The sequence below is a fragment of the Schistocerca piceifrons genome, chromosome 1, assembly GCF_021461385.2.
Source record: "Schistocerca piceifrons isolate TAMUIC-IGC-003096 chromosome 1, iqSchPice1.1, whole genome shotgun sequence".
Classification (NCBI taxonomy): Eukaryota; Metazoa; Arthropoda; class Insecta; order Orthoptera; family Acrididae; genus Schistocerca; species Schistocerca piceifrons.
The window spans coordinates 126321518-126346101 of NC_060138.1; the positions used below are offsets into that span (position 1 = coordinate 126321518).

General features: G+C 45.3%; 1 protein-coding gene and 1 non-coding gene across 2 annotated transcripts in view; one reads left to right on the forward strand and one right to left on the reverse strand.

Annotated features, from left to right (window-relative positions):
• LOC124788223 (chordin-like protein 1) overlaps positions 1–24584 on the forward strand; it is a 560639-nt gene that overhangs the window by 185680 nt on the left and 350375 nt on the right. The window lies entirely within an intron of this gene.
• On the reverse strand, positions 11323–11397 carry Trnat-ugu. The gene has a single exon. It is a non-coding gene; the product is annotated as a tRNA-Thr (tRNA).

Here is a 24584-nt window from a genome sequence, read left to right on the forward strand (position 1 = left end):
GCGCTGCTGCTACGGTCGCAGGTTCGCATCCTGCCTCGGGCATGGATGTGTGTGATGTCCTTAGGTTAGTTAGGTTTAAGTAGTTCTAAGTTCTAGGGGACTGAAGACCTCAGATGTTAAGTCCCATAGTGCCCAGAGCCATTTGAACCATTTGGCTCGTTATCAGCGCGAAGGAGGTGTATTGTTACAACAGATCGTTACTGTAGACGAAACGTGGATGCATCATCACGTACCGGAAAGTTAAGTCAGCGAGCATGGTTTGGAAACACCCGTCATCACCAGAAGTTACGAAATTTAAACGTCAGGCATCAGATGATACGGTTACGCTAACACTATTTCGGAACATTCAAGGTGTGGTAGCCGTTCATTTCAGCCCAAGACATGAAGCTGTGAACAGTGAGAACTATTGTGATGTGTTGCGAACCAAACTGAAACCTGCAACCAGGTCCAAACGTCGTGGTAAACTGCGAAAACGTGTCATCCTGCAGCAAGCTAACGCTCGGCCACCTTCTGCCAAACGGACGACCTAAACAATTGCTGGAATACCAGCCATACAGGCCATACCTGGCTCCCAAGAGATTTCCATATGTTTGGACCACTGAAGGAACTGCACAGAGGACGAAGATTTGCAATCGATGCGGAAGTCACTGATGCAGCGCAAAATTGGTTACAGGTGCAACGAAAAAAACTTTTTTTCCAACGGTATCAAAAAACTTGTGCATTGCAGTGCAGGGAGGTTACGCAGAAGAATAATGTATGTTTCAGTTTTCTATCATTAGAATAAATATTCCTTTTCTCAAAAGTCGCTTTACTTTTCGACTTCCCCCTCGTCTTTCATATAATATACCGAGTGGGGTAGCACAGTGATTAGCACACAGGTCTCGCATTCGGGAAGACGACGGTTCAAACCCGCGTCCGGCCATCCTGATTTAGGTTTTCCGTGTAAGGCAAATGCCGGGATGATTCCTTCGAAAGAGCACGCCGCTTTCTTCTCCATTCTTCCCTAATCCGAGCTTGTTCTCCGTCTCTAGTGACCTCGTTTTCGACGGGACGTTAAAGACTAGTCTCCCCCTCCTCGTATAATAGATCTATTTCGGCGGTACTGCCATTGTCAAATACACTTGCGAATATTACAGTTTGTAAATTTCAATTATTTTTTAGATATTTGTACTTGGAGTTAAAGGTACATGTATACTTACATGTAGTGGGGCGAGTCGTACATATCGCATCATTCATGAATACTTGTCAGTTGTCGCTGTTTTAGTGATGGTAAAATAGTCACGTAGTAATTTGACAGCTACTTGACAGTTCTCAATGATGCTGTATGTTTACAAAGTGGTTTTAGCGTAGTCAGCGGTATTGTTTGAATTAAAGATAATTCAGTCCTTTGTTAATCTTTGGTTTATTATTTTTTACCCGTTGTCATATTCCAAAATGTCAATAAAATTTTCTAGGTAATATTTATCTTTGAAGTCGGTCTGTTGGATTAATATGTCGTGTGGATAACTTTTCATCTTTGCATAAATTTCCAATTCTTCCATGGTGCTCAGGGCGAGTCCTTTTGGTATTATATGGAAGATTTGAAGTGCGGTTTCGATTTTGTCGAGTTTATCGTTTTGGTTTTTTAGATGAATGCTGATATAAAGACAGCAATCAGTCGAGTCCCTGCACTTGAAAAACCAAAATTATAAAGTCGACAATATCGAAACTGCACTTAATCCTACAGATAATAGCAAAAGGACTCTCCTTGAACGTACTGGAAGAATTGGAAATTTATATAAACATGAAAAGTTATCCACAAGACGTACTAAACGAGCAGACAGACTTGAAACATAAATATTTAGTAGAAAAATTAAAAAAAAAAACAAAGATCATAAACAACTAAATTATCTGTAACTCAAACAATACCGCTGGCTACCTGTAACCAATTTGAAAACATACACACACATTCTTGAGAACTTTGAACTAATCAAATTACTACGTGCCTTTATTACACCAGCATAAAAACAGTAACAACTGACGAAAGGATTCATCATCGATACAATATGTACGTCTCGCCAGGCTAGACGTAAGTATACAGTTAACACCACATACAAATATCGGAACAGAACAAAATTTACAAACCGTAATATTCTCATGTGTTATTGACAATGCCAATACAACAGAAATAGCCCTATTGTACGAAATGTAATAAAACTACTAGCAGGTAACTTGTGAGATTCAATTCAGAATGTCATGTCATGTCACGACGTGTTTCATGCTGCAGACCCACCTACACAAAAAACTTTTTTATTATTATTTGGCTATGATTTATTGGACCATACTGCCTACAGCTTGATACATACGGAGAAGTCAAATATAAAAGGTTTGAAAGCTGATTTAAAATTATTTTAGAATGTTCCGAAACAGATGCAATACGTATGGTTAAGGAAACTTGACCGACAAAATAGAAAATAAAAGGAACTCAACAGGGATTAGGAACCATTCATCGGGAGATAAGAGTGCGTATCCAACCCAAGACAGAACAAAAAATGTCGTATATAGACGTTGCAATCTCATAGATAACTAAAACGGATTTTTTAATTTGAGAATCGTCATAACGTAAAAAAAAGACCAGGAGCACTTGTTGGAAAGGGACACCTTCAGTTTCACAAGTTTTTGAAGATATCCGTTTTGCTGTGCCTCGAGGTAACTGTAGGAAAACATAAAGTGGTTGATATCTGCTTCTTTCTTCTGACCGTCGCAGAAATGATTATCTTTGAGCCCTGTGTGATACAAATGGGAAGGAGTTGAACAATTTTCGTACGCATTCGTACCAAGGTAGTTATGATCAGTGTAGTACTAAATTCCCCAAAAAACCGAAAGTGGTGAAACGTGTAGAAACTGAGTGAGGATACGTAGATAGACGAGCGGTTCTAGGCGCTACAGTCTGGAACCACGCGACCGCTACGGTCGCAGGTTCGAATCCTGTCTCGGGCATGGATGTGTGTGATGTCCTTAGGTTAGTTAGGTTTAAGTAGTTCTTAGTTCTAGGGGACTGATGACCTTAGAAGTTAAGTCCCATAGTGCTCAGAGCCATTTGAGGATACATAGAGGACCAGGTAACCTACGGGACATTTTTGTTCTACATTGTTCTCCTCTTGCCTGTTACTTAAAAGTAAACACTATTTATAGCAAAAGTGAAATTGTCAATGTTGAATTCGGGTTTTATTCGAAAATTGTCGATTTGCAAAGTGAAATGGGGGCTCTGAGCACTATCGGACTTAACATCTATGGTCATCAGTCCCCTAGAACTTAGAACTACTTAAACCTAACTAACCTAAGGACAGCACACAACACCCAGTCATCACGAGGCAGAGAAAATCCCTGACCCCGCCGGGAATCGCAAAGTGAAACAAAGGGATGTTGTAGTGGAAATAAAGAAATCAATACAGCGCTAGAAAGCACCATTTCCTCAAGAAAAAGGTAAAATAAATAGAAAAAAATGGAAAACAAAAGTATATTAAACATCCCGTCGATGTTATATAAAACATGTCTCTGTTATTCAAAAACAGCTATCGCATTTATCAATATTAACAGAAAATCCTTCCCTTTGACCATAATGTAGAACTTCTGTTGAGTACAAAATAACAATAATAATAATATTATCATATAGTACTAGAAGATACCATTCCATCAACAAAAAAGTAAAACACAAAACAAAAATTAATCAGACATCTCTTCGATCGTAAACAAAACACGTCTCTGTTATTCATAAACAGCGATCGTGTTTATCAGTAGTAACAGGAATCCCTTCCCTTGGATCATGATAATGAACATCTGTTGAGTACAAAATAACAATAATAATTATCTGTACATAAGTTTTATGTTTGTGCATCTGCACTATACTTGCAGCAAAAGTAGCTGCTTTGGTTACATAAAAGCGCAGAAACCACAGAATCAGTTAATTTTTATTACTTATAAAAATGCAGTTTATGTTCTGTAAGTGTGTAAAATACACAATGAACTAACAATGGATGATATGCGGCTCTATTTATGGGCAAAACAAAACAAAACAAAAAAATTAAAAGAGAAGTTGTTGGCTCTCACTTTCTCTCTTACACATTCAGTTATGTTTATTTTCCAACCAATATTACCAGTCTTTATGTAGTGTACCACAGCTACCGGACTATAGTTTTGGTAGAGCGCAACTCAGCATATAGTAAAAACCGACCGGACATTCGTCATCAAGGAACCACCACATAACCGACTGATACTTGTTTCACAATATCGATAGCGCTCCTAAGCGCCCGGTGACTTATTTTAAGGTCATCTTGGTGTTAAGAAGCCGCTTCATCCCCAAGATCATTATTCACAGCTGTGGTTGCCTATTTGCTATTTTAAGGTGGTGACTAATATTTCTTTTTTACCAGTGAGTTTTCAGGAATTGTGGCCGTCATCTCGACGTTTGAGTTTGTATTTCCCTTTTGCAACGTGCCTACAGCTGTGACAAGTGCGCGTCAAGTGTAGCAGTCTGTTTACGTTGTTTAAAGAAACGCAGAAATAAAAGGCGGAAGAAAAAGAAACACAAACTTTGGAACATTCGGTTGAAAAGGACGTTCTTTCTAACACATCGCATATCACATTCCGTAGTATGTTAAGAATGAAATCTGTAGTAGAGCATTGACGTATATCTAGACGTTCGGTAATTTTATGGTAATAGATTTCTTCTACGAGGGCTGTCCAGATAGAAAGTTCTGATCAGTCTCCAAATGGAAACAGTAGTGAAATTCCGATGCTTTTTGCAGATTTGTTGCGCAGTGCCTCAAATATGCCTGATTTCGTGCAATCCCACATAACGTAACTGTCACGCATTTCCTTCTTAATGCGGGCAATGAAGACGCTCTTGCAGCGTATTGTATGGGAAGTGTTTGATCACCCATCGTACAGCCCAGACTTGGCTCCCTCTGATTTTCATCTCCGCACACATGAACCGCTGGCTACGAAGACAACAATATGGCGCAGACAACGAGCTACAGACCAGCGTAGAAAGGGGCGGCTGCCTTTTACGACGTGGGTACTGGAAAGTTGGTACAGCGCAACGACTAATGTCTTGGTTCAAATGACTGAGCACTATGGGACTTAACTGCTGTGGTCATCAGTCCCCTAGAACTTAGTACTACTTAAACCTAACTAACCTAAGGACATCACACACATCCATGCCCGAGGCAGGATTCGAACCTGCGACCGTAGCGGTCGCGCGATTCCAGACTGTAGCGCCTAGAACCGCTCGGCCACTCCGGCCGGCGACTAATGTCTTAAGTCGCAGCGGCGACTATGTAGAGAAGTAGTTGGAAGGTGTACCTAGCCGCTGGAAATAAAACATTTCTGATTTCACAGTGGTTTCTGTTTCGCGACTGATCGGAACCTTCTTTCTGGACAGCCCTCGTAGTATCGTGCTAAATTCCTAAATTTGACTGAGACACGAAGGGGCTGCGTTTCTCTCTATAAAATGTCAAAACGTTATGTCGGCTAGTATGAAATCTTAAAGCAGTTTTTTAGTTCATGATGGGGGCCGTTATTCAACAAGCAACAGCAGTTAGCATTTGTAGTGCGTTAGGCTTTTTTTTTCGCTCATGTTTCAGTAACATCTCGCCGAATATCTGGCATGTAAATTAATGCAAACGAAATAGACGTGACCTTTTTACGTCCTATTAAAATGTTAGTAGCTAATAGCTTGGTTGGCCCTGCACGAAATTTGGAGCAGGCTGTAAATCGTGTACATTGACCTAATTCTCCGCATATTCGGGGTCACGCACGTGTTTCCAGCCAAAAGGTTACACGTGTATGCGTTACTGAGGTCACGGCCAACCTGCTAGGGCCTTTTTTGAATTCGGTCCTCCCACAAGATCCTTAGTAAATGTATATCACATCTTTACTAACCCATTTTTCCCCTATAATGCATCAAACTTCAGATTGTTGTGGGGCCGTTCTCCATCTCATCTTATATTGTTGGTATTGTTTCAAGCACATGTGTTCAAAACACAGGAAGTCCTAGACCAACTGTTTCACGTATCCTAATCTTTCTCTGACCGTAACGTTTGTCCTTACTTCTTACTATAACCTATCCTTGCTGGCCTTAATCAGTTCGCTTCTCTGGTAATTGTTTCCTGCATAATCAATATCTTGACGCCTTTTCCGTAACTAAAATACACTCCTGGAAATTGAAATAAGAACACCGTGAATTCATTGTCCCAGGAAGGGGAAACTTTATTGACACATTCCTGGGGTCAGATACATCACATGATCACACTGACAGAACCACAGGCACATAGACACAGGCAACAGAGCATGCACAATGTCGGCACTAGTACAGTGTATATCCACCTTTCGCAGCAATGCAGGCTGCTATTCTCCCATGGAGACGATCGTAGAGATGCTGGATGTAGTCCTGGGGAACGGCTTGCCATGCCATTTCCACCTGGCGCCTCAGTTGGACCAGCGTTCGTGCTGGACGTGCAGACCGCGTGAGACGACGCTTCATCCAGTCCCAAACATGTTCAATGGGGGACAGATCCGGAGATCTTGCTGGCCAGGGTAGTTGACTTACACCTTCTAGAGCACGTTGGGTGGATACATGCGGACGTGCATTGTCCTGTTGGAACAGCAAGTTCCCTTGCCGGTCTAGGAATGGTAGAACGATGGGTTCGATGACGGTTTGGATGTACCGTGCACTATTCAGTGTCCCCTCGACGATCACCAGTGGTGTACGGCCAGTGTAGGAGATCGCGCCCCACACCATGATGCCGGGTGTTGGCCCTGTGTGCCTCGGCCGTATGCAGTCCTGATTGTAGCGCTCACCTGCACGGCGCCAAACACGCATACGACCATCATTGGCACCAAGGCAGAAGCGACTCTCATCGCTGAAGACGACACGTCTCCATTCGTCCCTCCATTCACGCCTGTCGCGACACCACTGGAGGCGGGCTGCACGATGTTGGGGCGTGAGCGGAAGACGGCCTAACGGTGTGCGGGACCGCAGCCCAGCTTCAAGGAGACGGTTGCGAATAGTCCTCGCCGATACCCCAGGAGCAACAGTGTCCCTAATTTGCTGGGAAGTGGCAGTGCGGTCCCCTACGGCACTGCGTAGGATCCTACGGTCTTGGCGTGCATCCGTGCGTCGCTGCGGTCCGGTCCCAAGTCGACGGGCACGTGCACCTTCCGCCGACCACTGGCGACAACATCGATGTACTGTGGAGACCTCACGCCCCACGTGTTGAGCAATTCGGCGGTACGTCCACCCGGCCTCCCGCATGCCCACTATACGCCCTCGCTCAAAGTCCGTCAACTGCACATACGGCTCACGTCCACGCTGTCGCGGCATGCTACCAGTGTTAAAGACTGCGATGGAGCTCCGTATGCCACGGCAAACTGGCTGACACTGACGGCGGCGGTGCACAAATGCTGCGCAACTAGCGCCATTCGACGGCCAACACCGCGGTTCCTGGTGTGTCCGCTGTGCCGTGCGTGTGATCATTGCTTGTACAGCCCTCTCGCAGTGTCCGGAGCAAGTATGGTGGGTCTGACACACCGGTGTCAATGTGTTCTTTTTTCCATTTCCAGGAGTGTATATTCACTACATCAACTGGTAGAGAGGAATGTGCGTATCCCACTTCCAGGCGGATCTGGGCTGTTGTGTCAGACCTCTGCCGAAACATACAGCATTATCCGATACCACTATGTGGGCATTCGCCCCGTAAGCAGAAGAAAAAAAGAAACTTACGGTATTAAAAGTGTGACATAAAGCCAAGTAGGAAGCTAGCGACCATTCTATTGAGTATACGTAGATCTGCAATTACTGTTCACAAATAATGAAGTCATTCTTTACCTGGTGTATGACTTTTCGTGCGACGTTGACAGCTTAACTACAAATCTACATACGCATAGTTATGGTACGTCGACTGCGGGTAGGTTCAGCTGTCCACTTGTGGAGGTTGACTTCCTTAGCGCACGATTACACCTTTCTACATCTACATCTAAATCTACATCTCGGCTCCGCAAGCCACCAGATGGGTGTATACCATCGTTACTCCCCTCCTTGCCTGTTGCAGTCGCGAATGGTCCACGGGAAGAACAACTGAGGCGTTGAGATCAAAACTCAACAGTAGACATATACTGAAAAAAACTTGAATAGTATTATTCCTAAATCTTACAGTTACTCCTACATGCTCATGAACAAGAATAAAATCTTATACCAACATCTGTAGCAATAGAATAACGACAAATAACAGAAAATGGTAGTAGAAAATGACTGTCATAGCCCCTTTTTGATTGAAACAACTCTCATTTTATCATAAATATCGTGTATCTAAAAAAATTGCATATTTTCAACAAAAATATTCATTTTAATCATTTCAATATGTTCACACACATTCCTATTATTTGTGCCATTCATAATTAAACAATATATACAGAGCGGTCCAAAAAATGTACCCACTGTTTAAAAGTCCATAACAGCAAACTAATTGACGGATTTGTCTCATCTTTGGTGGTGTAATAGTTCGTAGTTCCGGCAACCGCAACACAAGCGTTGTATTGCGTTGTTTTGTTTTGTCAGATGACAGTCGCCAGATAGTCAGTGTTTTGTTCTTAGTTGCACGTAGTTACTCGAGTAAACATGGCGTGCGCAAGGCTTACATTCGATGAAAGGAAGTCAGTTTTGAAGTGGTATTTTAAGTACGAAAACATTAATGAGGTTCAACGGCAATGGCGAAATGAGTATCAAACAGAGCCACCAACACATTTAACGATTCGTCGCATTCGAGAAATTTGAAGCCGAAGGTTGTGTTAAAGGCGTACACAAACAACGATCTGGACGACCTGTAACAGTAACAAGTCCAGCTAACCCCCGTCATGTGTTAATACAATTCACTCGCTCACCACAGACGTCTGTAAGACAGTGTGCCCGTGGAACTGGAGTGAGTCGCTCAAGTGTTTGGCGAATTTTGAACATAGCAAAGTGGAAGTGCTACATCCTACGATTGCTACACGCAATGAACGAGGACGACCCAGATCGTAGAATGGAGTTCCGCGAGTGGTTTACTAACATGGTGCACAACGATGAAGAGTTTGCAGAGATGATTGTGTGGTCTGATGAGGCACAGGTCAAACTCAGTGGTACAGTAAATCGCCACAATTGCATCTACTGGGCCGCCGAAAATCCGAACGTCCATGTAGACAAAGCCTTGAATTTGCCAGGAGTAAATATGTGGTGTGGGTTATCGAAAGAGTTTACTTTCAACAAGATGGTGCCCCAGCCCATTATCAAAATCATGTTAGAGCGTATCTCGAAGAAAATGTACCAGGAAGATGGATAGGTCGTAGAGGTGCTGTGGAATATCCACCACGTTCCCCAGACCTAACTCCTCTGGACTTTTACCTGTGGGGAACACTAAAGGACGTCAATTATCGACAAAAGCCACGCACATTGGATGAACTTCGAGAATCCATCGTACATTCGTGTGCAAATATCCAACTGAACACGTTGCAGTCAGTAGTTCGTGCTGCAGTTCGGCGGCATCGTTTGTGTGTGAATGTTAATGGTGACCATTTCGAACACCTACAGTGATATTTTTAAGTTGGATTGTAAGCTACACTTCCACCAAAAATGAGAAAACTCCGTCAATTAGTTTGCAAGTTATGGACTTTTAAACAGTGGATACATTTATTTGGGCCCCTCTGTGTATAATGGAAGTCACTTCTCTTTTTAATGCCTTGGATTATAACATGGGGGAACTAAGTCCACATTTTTTTAACTTATTAAACAAACCTGTTTATTTTGACAGACACGCATGTTCCTAAACTTATCACTCTCTATCACTATCCATAATTTCAATTCCGAATTCCTCTCCACCAGTCACGTTATTAAAATACTCACGAAACTGCAAAGGGAAAATGTCAGGCACGCATGAAACACCCTATAGTTTCTCATGTTTCAAAGGAATGACGTCTATTTACGACCTCGGCACATTATGAAATTGAGCGACTATCCCAGTCTTAACCAGAAGAAATTCTTATTTCACAATTTCACTGCTACTGGGTGAAAGAGAGATGCATTGTCACTGAACAGTGTCCTCAGATATTTTGTGTTATGTAACAGTCCAATTTGTAATCACATTTCAGTATAATGTTTCTACACAACTTTCTTCTACTATTATAATATGCACAGAGCATACAAACAATGAACATTGTATGACAATTTACCTGTAATATTCATTTGTTTCCATTTTAGCAACAATATTTTCTTTCTAGTTGATATGCTCTAAATCCATGACTTTCTTTGTGTAATCACATTTCTCTTCCACAGTTCAATGCGTCGTTTCTTCCTTTCGAATTCATGGAACCTTCAGATGATTCCAGAGACGATTTACACCATCAAAGCCATTTTGAAATCTCTCAGGTGTTAACTGCATCCCGCTAGAGTGCCGTCATCACCTCTCAAGTTCTTTCGCCCAATATGGAGACTGTGAAAAGTCATCTTTCTGCACGAAACGAAATTTCAGCACTGGTTTAGACAGGGGGGAAAATCCCTGAACACGTCCCATTTAGGACCAACAAATGCGAAATCGCGTGAAAATAACAACTACAGTAGTAACTCATATACCCCAAAAATGATAAGCCCTATTTTTGATCTCAACTCCTGAATTGATGATAAACCTCTGTGTGAGTTAGCGTGTCTCTATTGTATCCCCATGATATTTTCGCCAGATAGACGTAAGAGGAAGCAATATATTGCTTTAGTCCTCTGGGAACGTACGCTGTCGAAATTTTAAAAGTAAACTAAACCTTGATACAGAAAGCTTCTCTCGTAATGTCCGCTACTGATGTTGACTGACCATCTTCGCATGCGCTAAATGACCCTGTAACGGAACGTGCTGCTCTTCTTTGGATAGTCTATTTCCTCTGTCAATTCTATCTGATTCGGATCGCAGAGTAGCTAGCAGTACTAAAATTTTTCTAGCGTTGCGGCGTCCCTGTATATACAAAAGCATCATCCGTGAAAAGCCTTCCAACATTGTCCATTAGATCATTTATATTTATGACAAAATAAATCTTAGACATTTAGCTGCAGTGTGGCAATGAACGAATTCGACAGCGATAGATGAAAATTTGTGCCGGACGGGCAGTCGAACCCGGATTTCCCGCTTTACGCCAGCGGTTACAGGCTGCGGTCACAGGCTACAGTTACAGTGGCACCGATATCGGTGGAATTAGAATTATGTATTAATACCTTCAGCTGCTGACGGGCGTAGATATATATCAACGAGCACAGGTGAAAATGTGTGCGCCGACCGGGACTCGAACCCGGGATCTCCTGCTTACATGGCAGACGCTCTGTCCATCTGAGCCACCGACGGCACAGGGTACAGTGCGACTGCAGGGACTATCTCGCGCACGCCTCCCGCGAGACCGACATTCTCACCTTAAATGTCCACACACTACATTCGTAGTGTTCCTACCCAAAAAAATGGCTCTGAGCACTATGGGACTTAACATCTATGGTCATCAGTGCCCGAGAACTTAGAACTACTTAAACTTAACTAACCCAAGGACATCACACAACACCCAGTCATCACGAGGCAGAGAAAATCCCTGACCCCGCCGGGAATCGAACCTGGGAACCCGGGCGTGGGAAGTTCCTACCCAACACACTCATTACTCGTAAAAGGCATTCTTACCAAGTCCCGTAAGAGGTCGGGTAATATGTGTGCATCCGCACAGAAGAAGGTCATAGCCGGTAGTGCCAGAACTATATACTTATATGAATATGGTGTCGGACATACCCGCCAGGGTAGCCGAGAGCGCGCCGGCACGGTAGCTCAGCGTGTTCGGTCAGAGGGTTACGTGCCCTCTATAATAAAAAAAAACTGAGTTAACAGATCAACAACGAACTTAACTGGATGTCTTACGACGTCCGCTCCGAACAGATGCAACTACCTAAAGCGGAAAAAAAAGCGTTAACGCGCTGCTTACTGGACTCGGGTAGGCGCCCCGGCCCCGGATCGAATCCGTCCGGCGGGTCGATGTGCCGGCCAGCCTGGATGTGGTTTTCAGGCGGTTTTCCACGTTCCCCTAGGTGCATACCGGGCTGGTCTCCAAGTTTCGCATCAGTTACACGAATCGCAGACATTTGCAACACATCCCACTATTCGATGGCTTACATTAGACACAGACAGCTGGGGTACACTAATTCCTTCCCGGGGGGTACGGGGTGTCGGCAGGAAGGGCATCCGGCCACCCCTTAAACTTACCATGCCACATCCGATTAACCATGGCCGACTCTGCGTAACTGCGGGACACGGCTCAGACAAAGAAAGAAAGAAAGAAAGAAATGGTGTCGGACATGTCCGAAAGAACAGACGCCATATCCATATATCGGTGGATTCTGCCGATGACCGACATCGGCCTATCTTTTCAAATCAGTTCGCCACATGCACGGTCACACTGCGGCGTATCTCATTGTCCGATCGTAGAGACGTCGGTCTACACTCGGTGAAATTCGGTTTACACACGAAGTATCGTCAGAAGCTGAAAAGTTCATTCCAAGAAAGAGTGAGTTTGTGGCATCCGGAGAATGAAAAATATCACAAACAGAATGTAGTTGAGAACCTGTGGACTGAAATCGCAGGTTTAGTGGACACCACAAGAACACAGAATCTATATTGGAAATTTTAGGCATATATTGTAACCTCAAAAAATTAATTGTTCACGTGGTAAGGGTGTGCTTACACTGGGGTCGTGGGATAGCGATATGCTCATATACAGATGGCGGTAGTGTCGCGTACACAGGGTATAAAAGGGCAGTGCATTGGCGCAGCTGACATTTGTGCTTAGGTGATTCATGTAAAAGATTTCCGAGGCTTTTATGGCCGTACGACGGTAATTAACAGACTTTGAACGCGGAATGGTAGTTGGAGTTAGACGTATGGGACATTACATTTCAGAAATAGAGAATTCAATAATCCGAAAAAGGTTCAAATGGCTCTAAGCACTATGGGACTTAACATCTGAGGTCATCAGTCCCCTAGAACTTAGAACTACTTAGTCCTAACTAAGCTAAGGACATCACACACATCAATGCCCGAGACAGGATCCTAACCTGCGACCGTAGCAGCAGCGCGGTTCCGGACTGAAGCGCCTAGAACCGCACGGCCACCCAATATTCCGAGATCCACAGTGTCAACAGTAAACCGAGAATACCACATTTCAGGCATTACCCCTCACCACGGACAACGCAGTGGCCGACGGCCTTCAGTTAACGACCGAAAACAGCGGCGTTTGCTGACGAGTTGTCTGTGCTCACAAACAAGCGACACTGCTTGAAATATCCGCAGAAATCAATGTGGGACGTACGAAGGACGTATCCGTTAAGTAAGTGCAACGAAATTTGACGTCATTGGGTTGACTCTAGACGACCGACATGATTGCCTTTGCTAACAGCACGACATCGCTAGCAGCGCCTCTCCGGTGCTCTTCACCATATCGCTTGGACCCGTGGCCTGATCAGATGAGTCCCGATTTCAGTTGGTAAGAACTGATGGTTTCGATTCTGGCGTAAACCCCACAAAGCCATGGACCCAAGTTGTCAACAAGGCACGGTGCAAGCTGGTGGTGGCTCCATAATGGTGAGGGTTGTGTTTACTTGGAGTGCACTGGGTCCTCTGGTCCAAGTGAACCGATCATTGACTGGAAAATGTTGTGTTCGGCTACTTGGAGACCATTTGCAGCCATTAATGTATTTCATGTTCCCAAACAAAGATGGAATTACACTCCTGGAAATGGAAAAAAGAACACATTGACACCGGTGTGTCAGACCCACCATACTTGCTCCGGACACTGCGAGAGGGCTGTACAAGCAATGATCACACGCACGGCACAGCGGACACACCAGGAACCGCGGTGTTGGCCGTCGAATGGCGCTAGCTGCGCAGCATTTGTGCACCGCCGCCGTCAGTGTCAGCCAGTTTGCCGTGGCATACGGAGCTCCATCGCAGTCTTTAACACTGGTAGCATGCCGCGACAGCGTGGACGTGAACCGTATGTGCAGTTGACGGACTTTGAGCGAGGGCGTATAGTGGGCATGCGGGAGGCCGGGTGGACGTACCGCCGAATTGCTCAACACGTGGGGCGTGAGGTCTCCACAGTACATCGATGTTGTCGCCAGTGGTCGGCGGAAGGTGCACGTGCCCGTCGACCTGGGACCGGACCGCAGCGACGCACGGATGCACGCCAAGACCGTAGGATCCTACGCAGTGCCGTAGGGGACCGCACCGCCACTTCCCAGCAAATTAGGGACACTGTTGCTCCTGAGGTATCGGCGAGGACCATTCGCAACCGTCTCCATGAAGCTGGGCTACGGTCCCGCACACCGTTAGGCCGTCTTCCGCTCACGCCCCAACATCGTGCAGCCCGCCTCCAGTGGTGTCGCGACAGGCGTGAATGGAGGGACGAATGGAGACGTGTCGTCTTCAGCGATGAGAGTCGCTTCTGCCTTGGTGCCAATGATGGTCGTATGCGTGTTTGGCGCCGTGCAGGTGAGCGCTACAATCAGGACTGCATACGACCGAGGCACACAGGGCCAACACCCGGCATCATGGTGTGGGGAGCGATCTCCTACACTGGCCGTACACCACTGGTGATCGTCGAGGGGACACTGAATAGTGCACGGTACATCCAAACCGTCATCGAACCCATCGTTCTACCATTCCTATACCGGCAAGGGAACCTGCTGTTCCAACAGGACAATGCACGTCCGCATGTATCCCGTGCCACCCAACGTGCTCTAGAAGGTGTAAGTCAACTACCCTGGCCAGCAAGATCTCCGGATCTGTCCCCCATTGAGCATGTTTGGGACTGGATGAAGCGTCGTCTCACGCGGTCTGCACGTCCAGCACGAACGCTGGTCCAACTGAGGCGCCAGGTGGAAATGGCATGGCAAGCCGTTCCACAGGACTACATCCAGCGTCTCTACGATCGTCTCCATGGGAGAATAGCAGCCTGCATTGCTGCGAAAGGTGGATATACACTGTACTAGTGCCGAGATTGTGCATGCTCTGTTGCCTGTGTCTATGTGCCTGTGGTTCTGTCAGTGTGATCATGTGATGTATCTGACCCCAGGAATGTGTCAATAAAGTTTCCCCTTCCTGGGACAATGAATTCACGGTGTTCTTATTTCAATTTCCAGGAGTGTATTTTCGCAGGAGAGCTTCTGTAAAGTTTGGAAAGTGGGAGACCAGGTACTGGCAGGAGTAAAGCTGGGAGGACGGGGCGTGAGTCGTGCTGGGTAGCTCAGACAGCCGGCATGGTAGCGTGTTCGGTCAGGGGGTTAGCTGACCTCTGTAATAAAAAAAAAACTGAGTTAACCGATCAACGACGAACTTAAAACGGGTGTCTTACGACGTCCGCCCCGAGCAGATGCGACGACCGAAAGCGAACAAAGGATGGTAGAGCACTTGCCCGGGAAAGGCAAAAGTTCTGAGTTCGAGTCTCGGTCCGGCACACAGTTTTAACCTGCCAGGAAGTTTCAAACGTGGAATTTTGCGGCTGGCAATGCGCCATGTTACCGGGCCACTATCGCGATTGGTTTGATGGACATTCTGGACAGTTGGGGCGAATGATATGGCTACCCATCGAACATTTATGGTGTTGTGAATTGGTAGGAGCCAATTCACGGAGTTTGGAGGAAGCCGAAAGGCACGCGTTTAAGCTCACGCAGGCTGGCGTGAGGTCTGGAAAATGACAAGGAATTATAGTAGCCAAAAATAGTATATAGCTTCTGGAATACTTAACTTTAATCCATAATTGGAGAACATCGCTCTTGATGATACATAATTACAATCTCAATATAAACTGGTAATGGCGCCTTGCTAGGTCGTAACAAATGACGTAGCTGAAGGCTATGCTAATTATCGTCTCGGCAAATGAGAGCGTAGTTTGTCAGTATAGCATCGCTAACAAATCGGCTGTACAACTGGGGCGAGTGCTAGGACTTCTCTCTAGACCTGCCGTGTGGTGGCGCTCGGTCTGCAATCACTGACAGTGGCGACACGCGGGTCCGACGTATACTAACGGACCGCGGCCGATTTAAAGGCTACCACCTAGCAAGTGTGGTGTCTGGCGGTGACACCACATATGGAACATAATCCAGAAGTCACTTCGGGCACAAAATCTTGCCTTATGGACGGTTATTGAGGCAGCATGACTCCATGCCACGTGGAGTCGCTGCACTGCTCCCGCCAAAAATAGTCCGACACAATATTAGGAGATACCTAATGACAATTTGCCAATTCAGTGTGTAGTTACTGTAGCAGATCTTTTTTGGGTTGTGGTAGGTGTGCAACAGCGATCTACAAATTATTACTCCTGCGTCTTGTTGTTTATGCCACTAGGGTGGTGACTGTTATGTGAAGTAGTTTGCAAATGTGGTGTTTGTGTTTCCACTTTTCAGTGCTTTAGAAGTTGGGTTCTTATTCTAAACTATCTGCTTGTCACGTTTCTGAATGGCGTCATTGAAGTTAATTGACGTATCTCTGCACAACTTCAAATAAATACAGAAAAACCAGAGTGATCGTAATCTTACTTCTCAAGAACATCATCAAACATCTCGAGTGTGTAACAGAACGTTTCTCCCCTATTCTCACATATTCGGAAAACTTGTCTGGTCTTTTTGATAACTGAGGACAGCGTGTACAGGGGTTGCCACGTAGTTTTCGAGACAGTTATAGCTCACTCAAATGCATTCGGCGTCTTTTCAGTAGCTAAAGCCGCAATGCAGCACTCGCCTCCAAGCACAGAGACGTCATGGCATCAATCTCCCCCTCTGTTAAACCTAATTCATTTTAGAATTTATCCTATGTTAACCTAACCTACTTGACACTCCCCCCCCCCCCCCCCAAAAAAAAATAAAAAGACCTGACGAATGGGATGCGACGTACTGTGACCAGGGTATACGCCGATGTTATCGGAGGACCTCTGGGACGGCGTCTAGCAACTGTTCCCAGTGCCAATGTAAAAGCAACTTTTACCGCCACGCAATCCTAGCACGTCCTCCGTCGACCCAGATCCCTGTATGTAGCACGCTACATACGGTAGCAATGCCTCCTATCCATTACTTCACTTGCTCGACCCTGACTGTGTTCCTGCAAGGGTTCGGACACTGTTGTGCATCCGCACAGAAACATCATACCGCCGTCTGGCTTATACATGTTAGTTAGTTAGTTAGTTGCGTGTTCCGTTGATCAGTCGCATGGTACAGTAGCCGTTACGATGTGGAACGTATCAAGTGCACAAGAAATGCACATATGAAACAAGATTTTTTAATATATAATACAGAGTTAAAGATTAATATTTCTATTATTTACCCCATTCCCTTAAATGGCACAAAATGCATATACCATATCTATAAATTTATTTATTCCTATTCAAGAACTCATCTATGGTATAGAAGGAGTTGTCAGAGAGATGTGGTTTCAGTTTATGTTTGAAACTATTACTGGTAATTTGTCGAAAATTTTTATAGCATCATATTTTACTCCTTCCTGCACCAAATATAGGTTGAGTAAAGGGTAGTGTAAGTCTTTCTTTTTTCTGGTATTATAATCATGAATGTCACTGTTGTTTTTAAAATGGTCCATGTTGTTGAGAACAAATTTCATTAGTGAGTAAAGGTGCTGTGAGGCTGTTGTAAGAATTCCCATCTTTTAAAAAGATGTCTACAAGATGTGCGACTATGAACCCCACACATTATTCTAACCACTCTCTTTTGAACAGTGAATACTTTTTGTCTAAGTGTTGAGTTACCCCAAAATATTATTCCGTATGACATCAGAGATTGAAAATATGCAAAGTATGTTAACTTACTAATTTCTATGTTCTCAAAATTGGCTATTATTCTGATTGCAAAAGTTGCTGAACCTAGTCGCTTTAGAAGATCCAAAATATGAATTTTCCAATTGAGATTCTCATCTATATGTACACCCAAAAACTTTGTATGCGCTACCCTGTCTACTGACTTCTGTTGACGTGTTATATTTATTGAAGGAACTATACTTTTTGCAGCAGAAAATTGGATGTACTGTGTTTTTTCAAAGTTTAGAGCAAGCTCATTTGCAGAAAACCAATTAATGACTTTTCCAAAGACCTTATTTGTCTAATTTTCAATTGGACTTTCTTTTACTGGATTAATAATCATGCTTGTATCATCAGCAAACAGTGTCAGTTAAGCTTCCTGGTTCAGTCAAGAAGGTGGTCGTTCACATATATCAACAACAGAAGGGGACCCTTGATTGAACCCTGTGGAACACCTAATGTAATTTCACCCCAGTTAGATGAAGTGGCAAACTTATTTAAGTCACTTGACCCATATAAGGAAACATTTTGCTTCCTGTTCTGTAGGAATTGTAATTTCTGTAACATAATGTCATGATTCACACAATCAAATGCTTTGGACATGTCCGAAAGAAGGCACCATTCCTAATAATTTACATTCATTGTGAAATGCAGTGCCTTGTAACACCAGCTTGAGGTACGTCAGAAGTTACTTTTATGTTTGCAGATTTCTCTCCGTTAAGAACGACGTACTGTGTTCTGTTTGCTAGGTGTTGTCTTCGGTGTATCGGTTGAGTGTAGGTCACTGTAAAGGACGTGTGCAGGACGTGATGTCATGTTTATGTTGCGGATGACAACGAGAAGGGATCGAGACATGTCGTTGCCTATTATGGTACGAAGCGGATCGCTTGTCTTTAGGTCCCCCTCAGACGGATAGATAACCAACAACAGTGTGACACGTTCTGAATCCTCGACACACTGTGTAGCGGTAGAGGATTGGAATGAAGACTATGTTGTGACTTGGCAAGACAGCCAAGCCACTATGAGATAGCCGAAAGGCACGCGTTTAAGCTCACGCAGGCTGGCGTGAGGTCTGGAACAGTTAAAGGAGTTGAGTCTAGTAAAAAAAGTACGTAGCTTCTGGAATACTTTAATCCATAATTGGTGAACATCGGTCTGACGGTACATGCATCAAAAGATAAATAGCAAATGATAATGGCGCCTTGCTAGGTCGTAGCAAATGACGTAGCTGAAGGCTATGCTAACTATCGTCTCGGCAAATGAGAGCGTAATTTGTCAGTGAACCATCGCTAGCTAAGTCGGCTGTACAACTGGGGCGAGTGCTAGGAAGTCTCTCTAGACCTGCCGTGTGGCGGCGCTCGGTCTCCAATCACTGATAGTGGCGACACGCGGGTCCGACGTATACTAGCGGACCGCGGCCGATTTAAAGGCTACTGGCGCGAAGTCTGGTGATGAGAAACTTTTCGTCCTGACCAAATACTGGCGATGGCTTCTTAGGGGCAATTATTATTCGTAACGGCTACGTCAGAGTCGAACGCCACAACATAGGCGTGCCTTACGAAGCTCTGCCGCGCAGGAGTGTGCACTACGTCGCAATAGGCCTACCAGTTCGTAAACGTAACTAAGTGTTTTGGAACTACGTCGACTTTCTTCCCCAGCGTTTGCCCCGCGGTGTGAAAAGATCTGCTCATAAGTAGCAGTCACTGTGTTGAATTAAACAGGCCTTGGCTAAATAGTGTCAATTACGAAGGCGCGCTGAAAACTAATGCCTCCGATTTTTTTTTATTCTGCCCTCACTATCGGTTGAGGTATTGCATGTCATGCATATTACTCGGTCAACTTCCCCGCTTCGCTGAAGTAAACTGGAATCCTATGCTGCTAGAAGGCTCCAACGTTTAGCGTTTAACATGGCAGTCTGTAACGTAACTACGTCCGTGTGTGAGAAAAATGGTTCAAATGGCTCTAAGCACTATGGGACTTAACATCTGAGGTCATCAGTCCCCTAGACTTAGAAACTACTTAAACCTAACTAACCAAAGGACATCACACACATCCATGCCCGAGCAGCAGCACGGTTTCGGACTGAAGCGCCTAGAACCGCTCGGCCACAACGCGTGTGAGGAACAGCGTCCTGTAGACGAATTTCTATCTGCAGGAAATGTGATTCCAATTGAAATCCAAGGAAGAATGTGGGACTTTGGGTTGTTTGTGCTCGTAATGAAGGAAACGGTGGTGCTAACCCGAACGTGTGTGATAGAGCTCGGAATGAGCGACCGCGTGCAGCAACCGACGAGACTATCGAAATCGGGTTGATGAACTCATCGGAGACAATCATCCAAATACACAGCCGCAGCTCTCTCGAAAGTGTGGCATATCACGAGTGAGCGTACAGGCCATCATGGCAGAACTCTGGTACAGAAAACTGTGCACCCCGTGGATGCCTCTAATGTTCACTTCTTACACGAAATTAAGGAGATTGGACATATGTCAGCAATTTTTTTGCGTTTTGAATGTGAGGGTAATGGCTTCCTTAACAACAGCGTGAGAGGTGATGAAAGCTGGGTTCACCATTTTGGCCCCAAAAGCAACAGAGCATGTCTTGTTCCCCCACAAACGATCACCGACGCCAAAAAAATTCAAGACCACGCCGTCAGCAGGCAAAGTCATGCTCAGAGTGTTTTGGGATGCTCAATGTGTGGTGCATTTGGAATTCGTACCTGAAGGCACCACCATGATCTCTGCAAGCTACTGCGAGACCCTCAGAAATCTCGAAGCCCGAATTCAAAGAGTTCATCCACGCATGGACCACTCTCTCCTTCAACGTGACAATGCCCGACCACACACGAGTGCTGCGACATCTGCAACAATCCGACGCCTTGGCTTCACTGTCATCGATCATCCTCCATACAGTCCCGACTTGCACCCATCCGATTTTCATCTGTTTCCTTCACTTAAAGAACACTTTCAAGGACATTACTTTGGTAGTGATGAAGCGGTGCAAGCAGAGGTGAGGTTGTGGTTGTGGTTCGTAACCTCCCAACTCGCCAGATCTGAACTTGATCGAACACATCTGTGATGTTATCGTACGTGGCGTCAGAGCTCCCCCCCCCCCCCCCCCCCCAACGGAATTTACAAGAATTAAGTGACTTGTGTGTGCAGATGTGATGACAACTCCCTCCAGCGACCCACCAAGGCGTCATTGGTTCCGTGCCACGACGCATGGCCGCTGTTATCCGTGCCAAAGGTGGACGTACTGGCAATTACGTAGGTGGTCATAATGATCTAGCTGTAAGTGTATGTTTGTCATTTTCACATCTGTGTGGAGGCTAATAGCTGTAACTCGATTGCGATGCTTATCGGAGAAGCAATTTCAGCACAGTAAATGTAGTACTTCAACCTTTATCAGTTTCATTTTCGATGATGTCTCGTCAAATCAAGACGTGAGCTAATTGAACGGAGACTAATCCGTTAGTAGCAGTGCACCACAGAGTGTATTTGCAGATGTGTGGGCGCTTGTGGACAGAACAATCGTGTGGCACAGTACAACAGCAGCAACCCCATGGCTGATAACTGTGTGGAGATACATCCACTGGTCACTGAGTCGGCCTGTACTATCCAAGCCACTGCTCTCCTGGTTGGCTTTTGAACCGAGCCGCTACTTTTTCCATAGCTCCTCAGTTCCAGAATGAGATTTTCACTCTGCTGCGGAGTGTGCACTGATATGAAACTTCCTAGCAGATTAAAACTGTGTGCCGGACCGAGACTCGAACTCGGGACCTTTGCCTTTCGCGGGCAAGTGCTCTACCATCTTAGCTACCCACGCACGAATCATGCCCCGTCCTCACAGCTTTACTTTTGCCAGTACCTCGTCTCCTACCTTCCAAACTTTACAGAAGCTCTTCGCTCGTCTCCTACCTTCCAAACTTTACAGAAGCTCTACGCTCGTCTCTTACCTTCCAAACTTTACAGAAGCTCTTCGTTCGTCTCCTACCTTCCAAACTTTACAGAAGCTCTACACTCGTCTCCTACCTTCCAAACTTTACAGAAGCTCTACGCTCCTCTCCTACCTTCCAAACTTTACAGAAGCTCTACACTCGTCTCCTACCTTCCAAACTTTACAGAAGCTCTACGCTCGTCTCCTTCCTTCCAAACTTTGCAGAAGCTCTACACTCGTCTCCTACCTTCCAAGCTTTACAGAAGCTCTTCGCTCATCTCCTACCTTCCAAACTTTACAGAAGCTCTTCGCTCGTCTCCTACCTTCAAAAACTTTACAGAAGCTCTTCGCTAGTCTCCTACCTTCCAAACTTTACAGAAGCTCTTCGCTCATCTCCTACCTTCCAAACTTTACAGAAGCTCTACACTCGTCTCCTACCTTCCAAACTTTACAGAAGCTCTACGCTCCTCTCCTACCTTCCAAACTTTACAGAAGCTCTACACTCGTCTCCTACCTTCCAAACTTTGCAGAAGCTCTACGCTCGTCTCCTACCTTCCAAACTTTACAGAAGCTCTTCGCTCGTCTCCTACCTTCCAAACTTTACAGAAGCTCTACGCTCGTCTCCTACCTTCCATTCTTTACAGAAGCTCTACACTCATATCCTACCTTCCAAACTTTACAGAAGCTCTACACTCGTCTCCTACCTTCCAAACATTACAGAAGCTCTACGCTCGTCTCCTACCTTCCAAACTTTACAGAAGCTCTTCGCTCGTCTCCTACCTTCCAGACTTTACAGAAGCTCTTCGCTCGTCTCCTACCTTCCGAACTTTACAGAAGCTCTACACTCGTCTCCTACCTTCCAAACTTTACAGAAGCTCTACACTCGTCTCCTACCTTCCAATCTTTACAGAAGCTCTACGCTCGTCTCCTACCTTCCAAACTTTACAGAAGCTCTTCGCTCATCTCCTACCTTCCAAACTTTACAGAAGCTCTACACTCGTCTCCTCCCTTCCAAACTTTGCAGAAGCTCTGCGCTCTTCTCCTACCTTCCAAACTTTACAGAAGCTCTCCGCTCGTCTCCTACCTTCCAAACTTTACAGAAGCTCTTCGCTCGTCTCCTACCTTCCAAACTTTACAGAAGCTCTTCGCTCGTCTCCTCCCTTCCAAACTTTACAGAAGCTCTACGCTCGTCTCCTACCTTCCAAACATTACAGAAGCTCTACGCTGCTCTCCTACCTTCCAAACTTTACAGAAGCTCTACACTCGTCTCCTACCTTCCAAACTTTACAGAAGTTCTAGGCTTGTCTCCTACCTTCCAAACTTTACAGAAGCTCTTCGCTCGACTCCTACCTTCAAAAACTTTACAGAAGCTCTTCGCTCGTCTCCTACCTTCCAAACTTTACAGAAGCTCTACACTCGTCTTCTACCTTCCAAACTTTGCTGAAGCTCTACGCTCTTCTCCTACCTTCCAAACTTTACAGAAGCTCTTCGCTCGTCTCCTACCTTCCAGACTTTACAGAAGCTCTTCGCTCGTCTCCTACCTTCCAAACTTTACAGAAGCTCTACACTCGTCTCCTACCTTCCAATCTTTACAGAAGCTCTACGCTCGTCTCCTACCTTCCAAACTTTACAGAAGCTCTTCGCTTGTCTCCTACCTTCCAAGCTTTACAGAAGCTCTTCTGCGAAGTTATGAAGGTAAGAGACGAGGTACTGGCAGAAATAAAGCTGTGAGGACGGGGCGTGAGCCGTGCTTGGGTAGCTCAGATAGAAGAGCATTTGCCCGCGAAAAGCAAAGGTCCCAAGTTCGAGTCCGGCACACAGTTTTAATCTGGCAGGAAGTTTCAGCTCCTCAGCTGTTCACGTGAGGCTACAATTTCTCTGGGTCAAATGCTGGCAAGTTCGATATTCGAATTGTTTTCAGCTCTCAGATTTTCTGAGCGAGACTAATGGAGGGAATGAGATGATCAAAACAAAATGGTGCGTGAAACAAGCATATATATGCACGCAATAAACAAATGTAACGTTTGTAATACATTGGTGCGAACAAAAGTCGATGAAACTTTGGCCATACATGGAAAGAGCTGCTATACCATAGTACAGTGCAGTACACAACGTAACTAAAAGAAATACGCAGTGAGACGAACAGAAATGGAACTTCTCTTTGAAGACAAACAATTACACTTATGTAATAAATTCAAGGCTACCTCCTCCTCCCCCAGACTTGCCAATAAACTTGGGTTACTCATGGTACGAGCATAGAAATGGTTTATCCAGTTTATTCCATTGATAAAGACTTCCGGTATCTTGTTACAGCTGTGACAACTGGGCGAAGTTAAATCCTCCACCTGCCCGGCGAAGTTAAATCCTCCACCTGCCCAACCCCAGGCCAACCTACACACTTTGGGATAAGAGCACAGATTCAAGGTCACTGACAGTTTCAGGTTACAGTTGATCTTGAGGGGAGGTATTAGGTTACACATTAGGTAATTGGGCTTACTAGATGGCCATGAGCGTGGGTATCATGTCCACATACCCCTCCCCCTCTCCCTCCCCCCCCTGCCCCCTCCCCCCCACGCACCTAAGACACTCCTGGTACAAGGTACAAATGAACTTGAGAGGGTTGCACAGATAAGCACTTCTGGGATAACCCCCACCCATCCTCTCCCCCCCTTACCACTCCCAGCTCCCCTAGACCAATAGGATCAAAGCTCCCGAGTGGGTGGCTCCATTCTTTAGCAATGCACCATAGCAAGTGGACCATCAG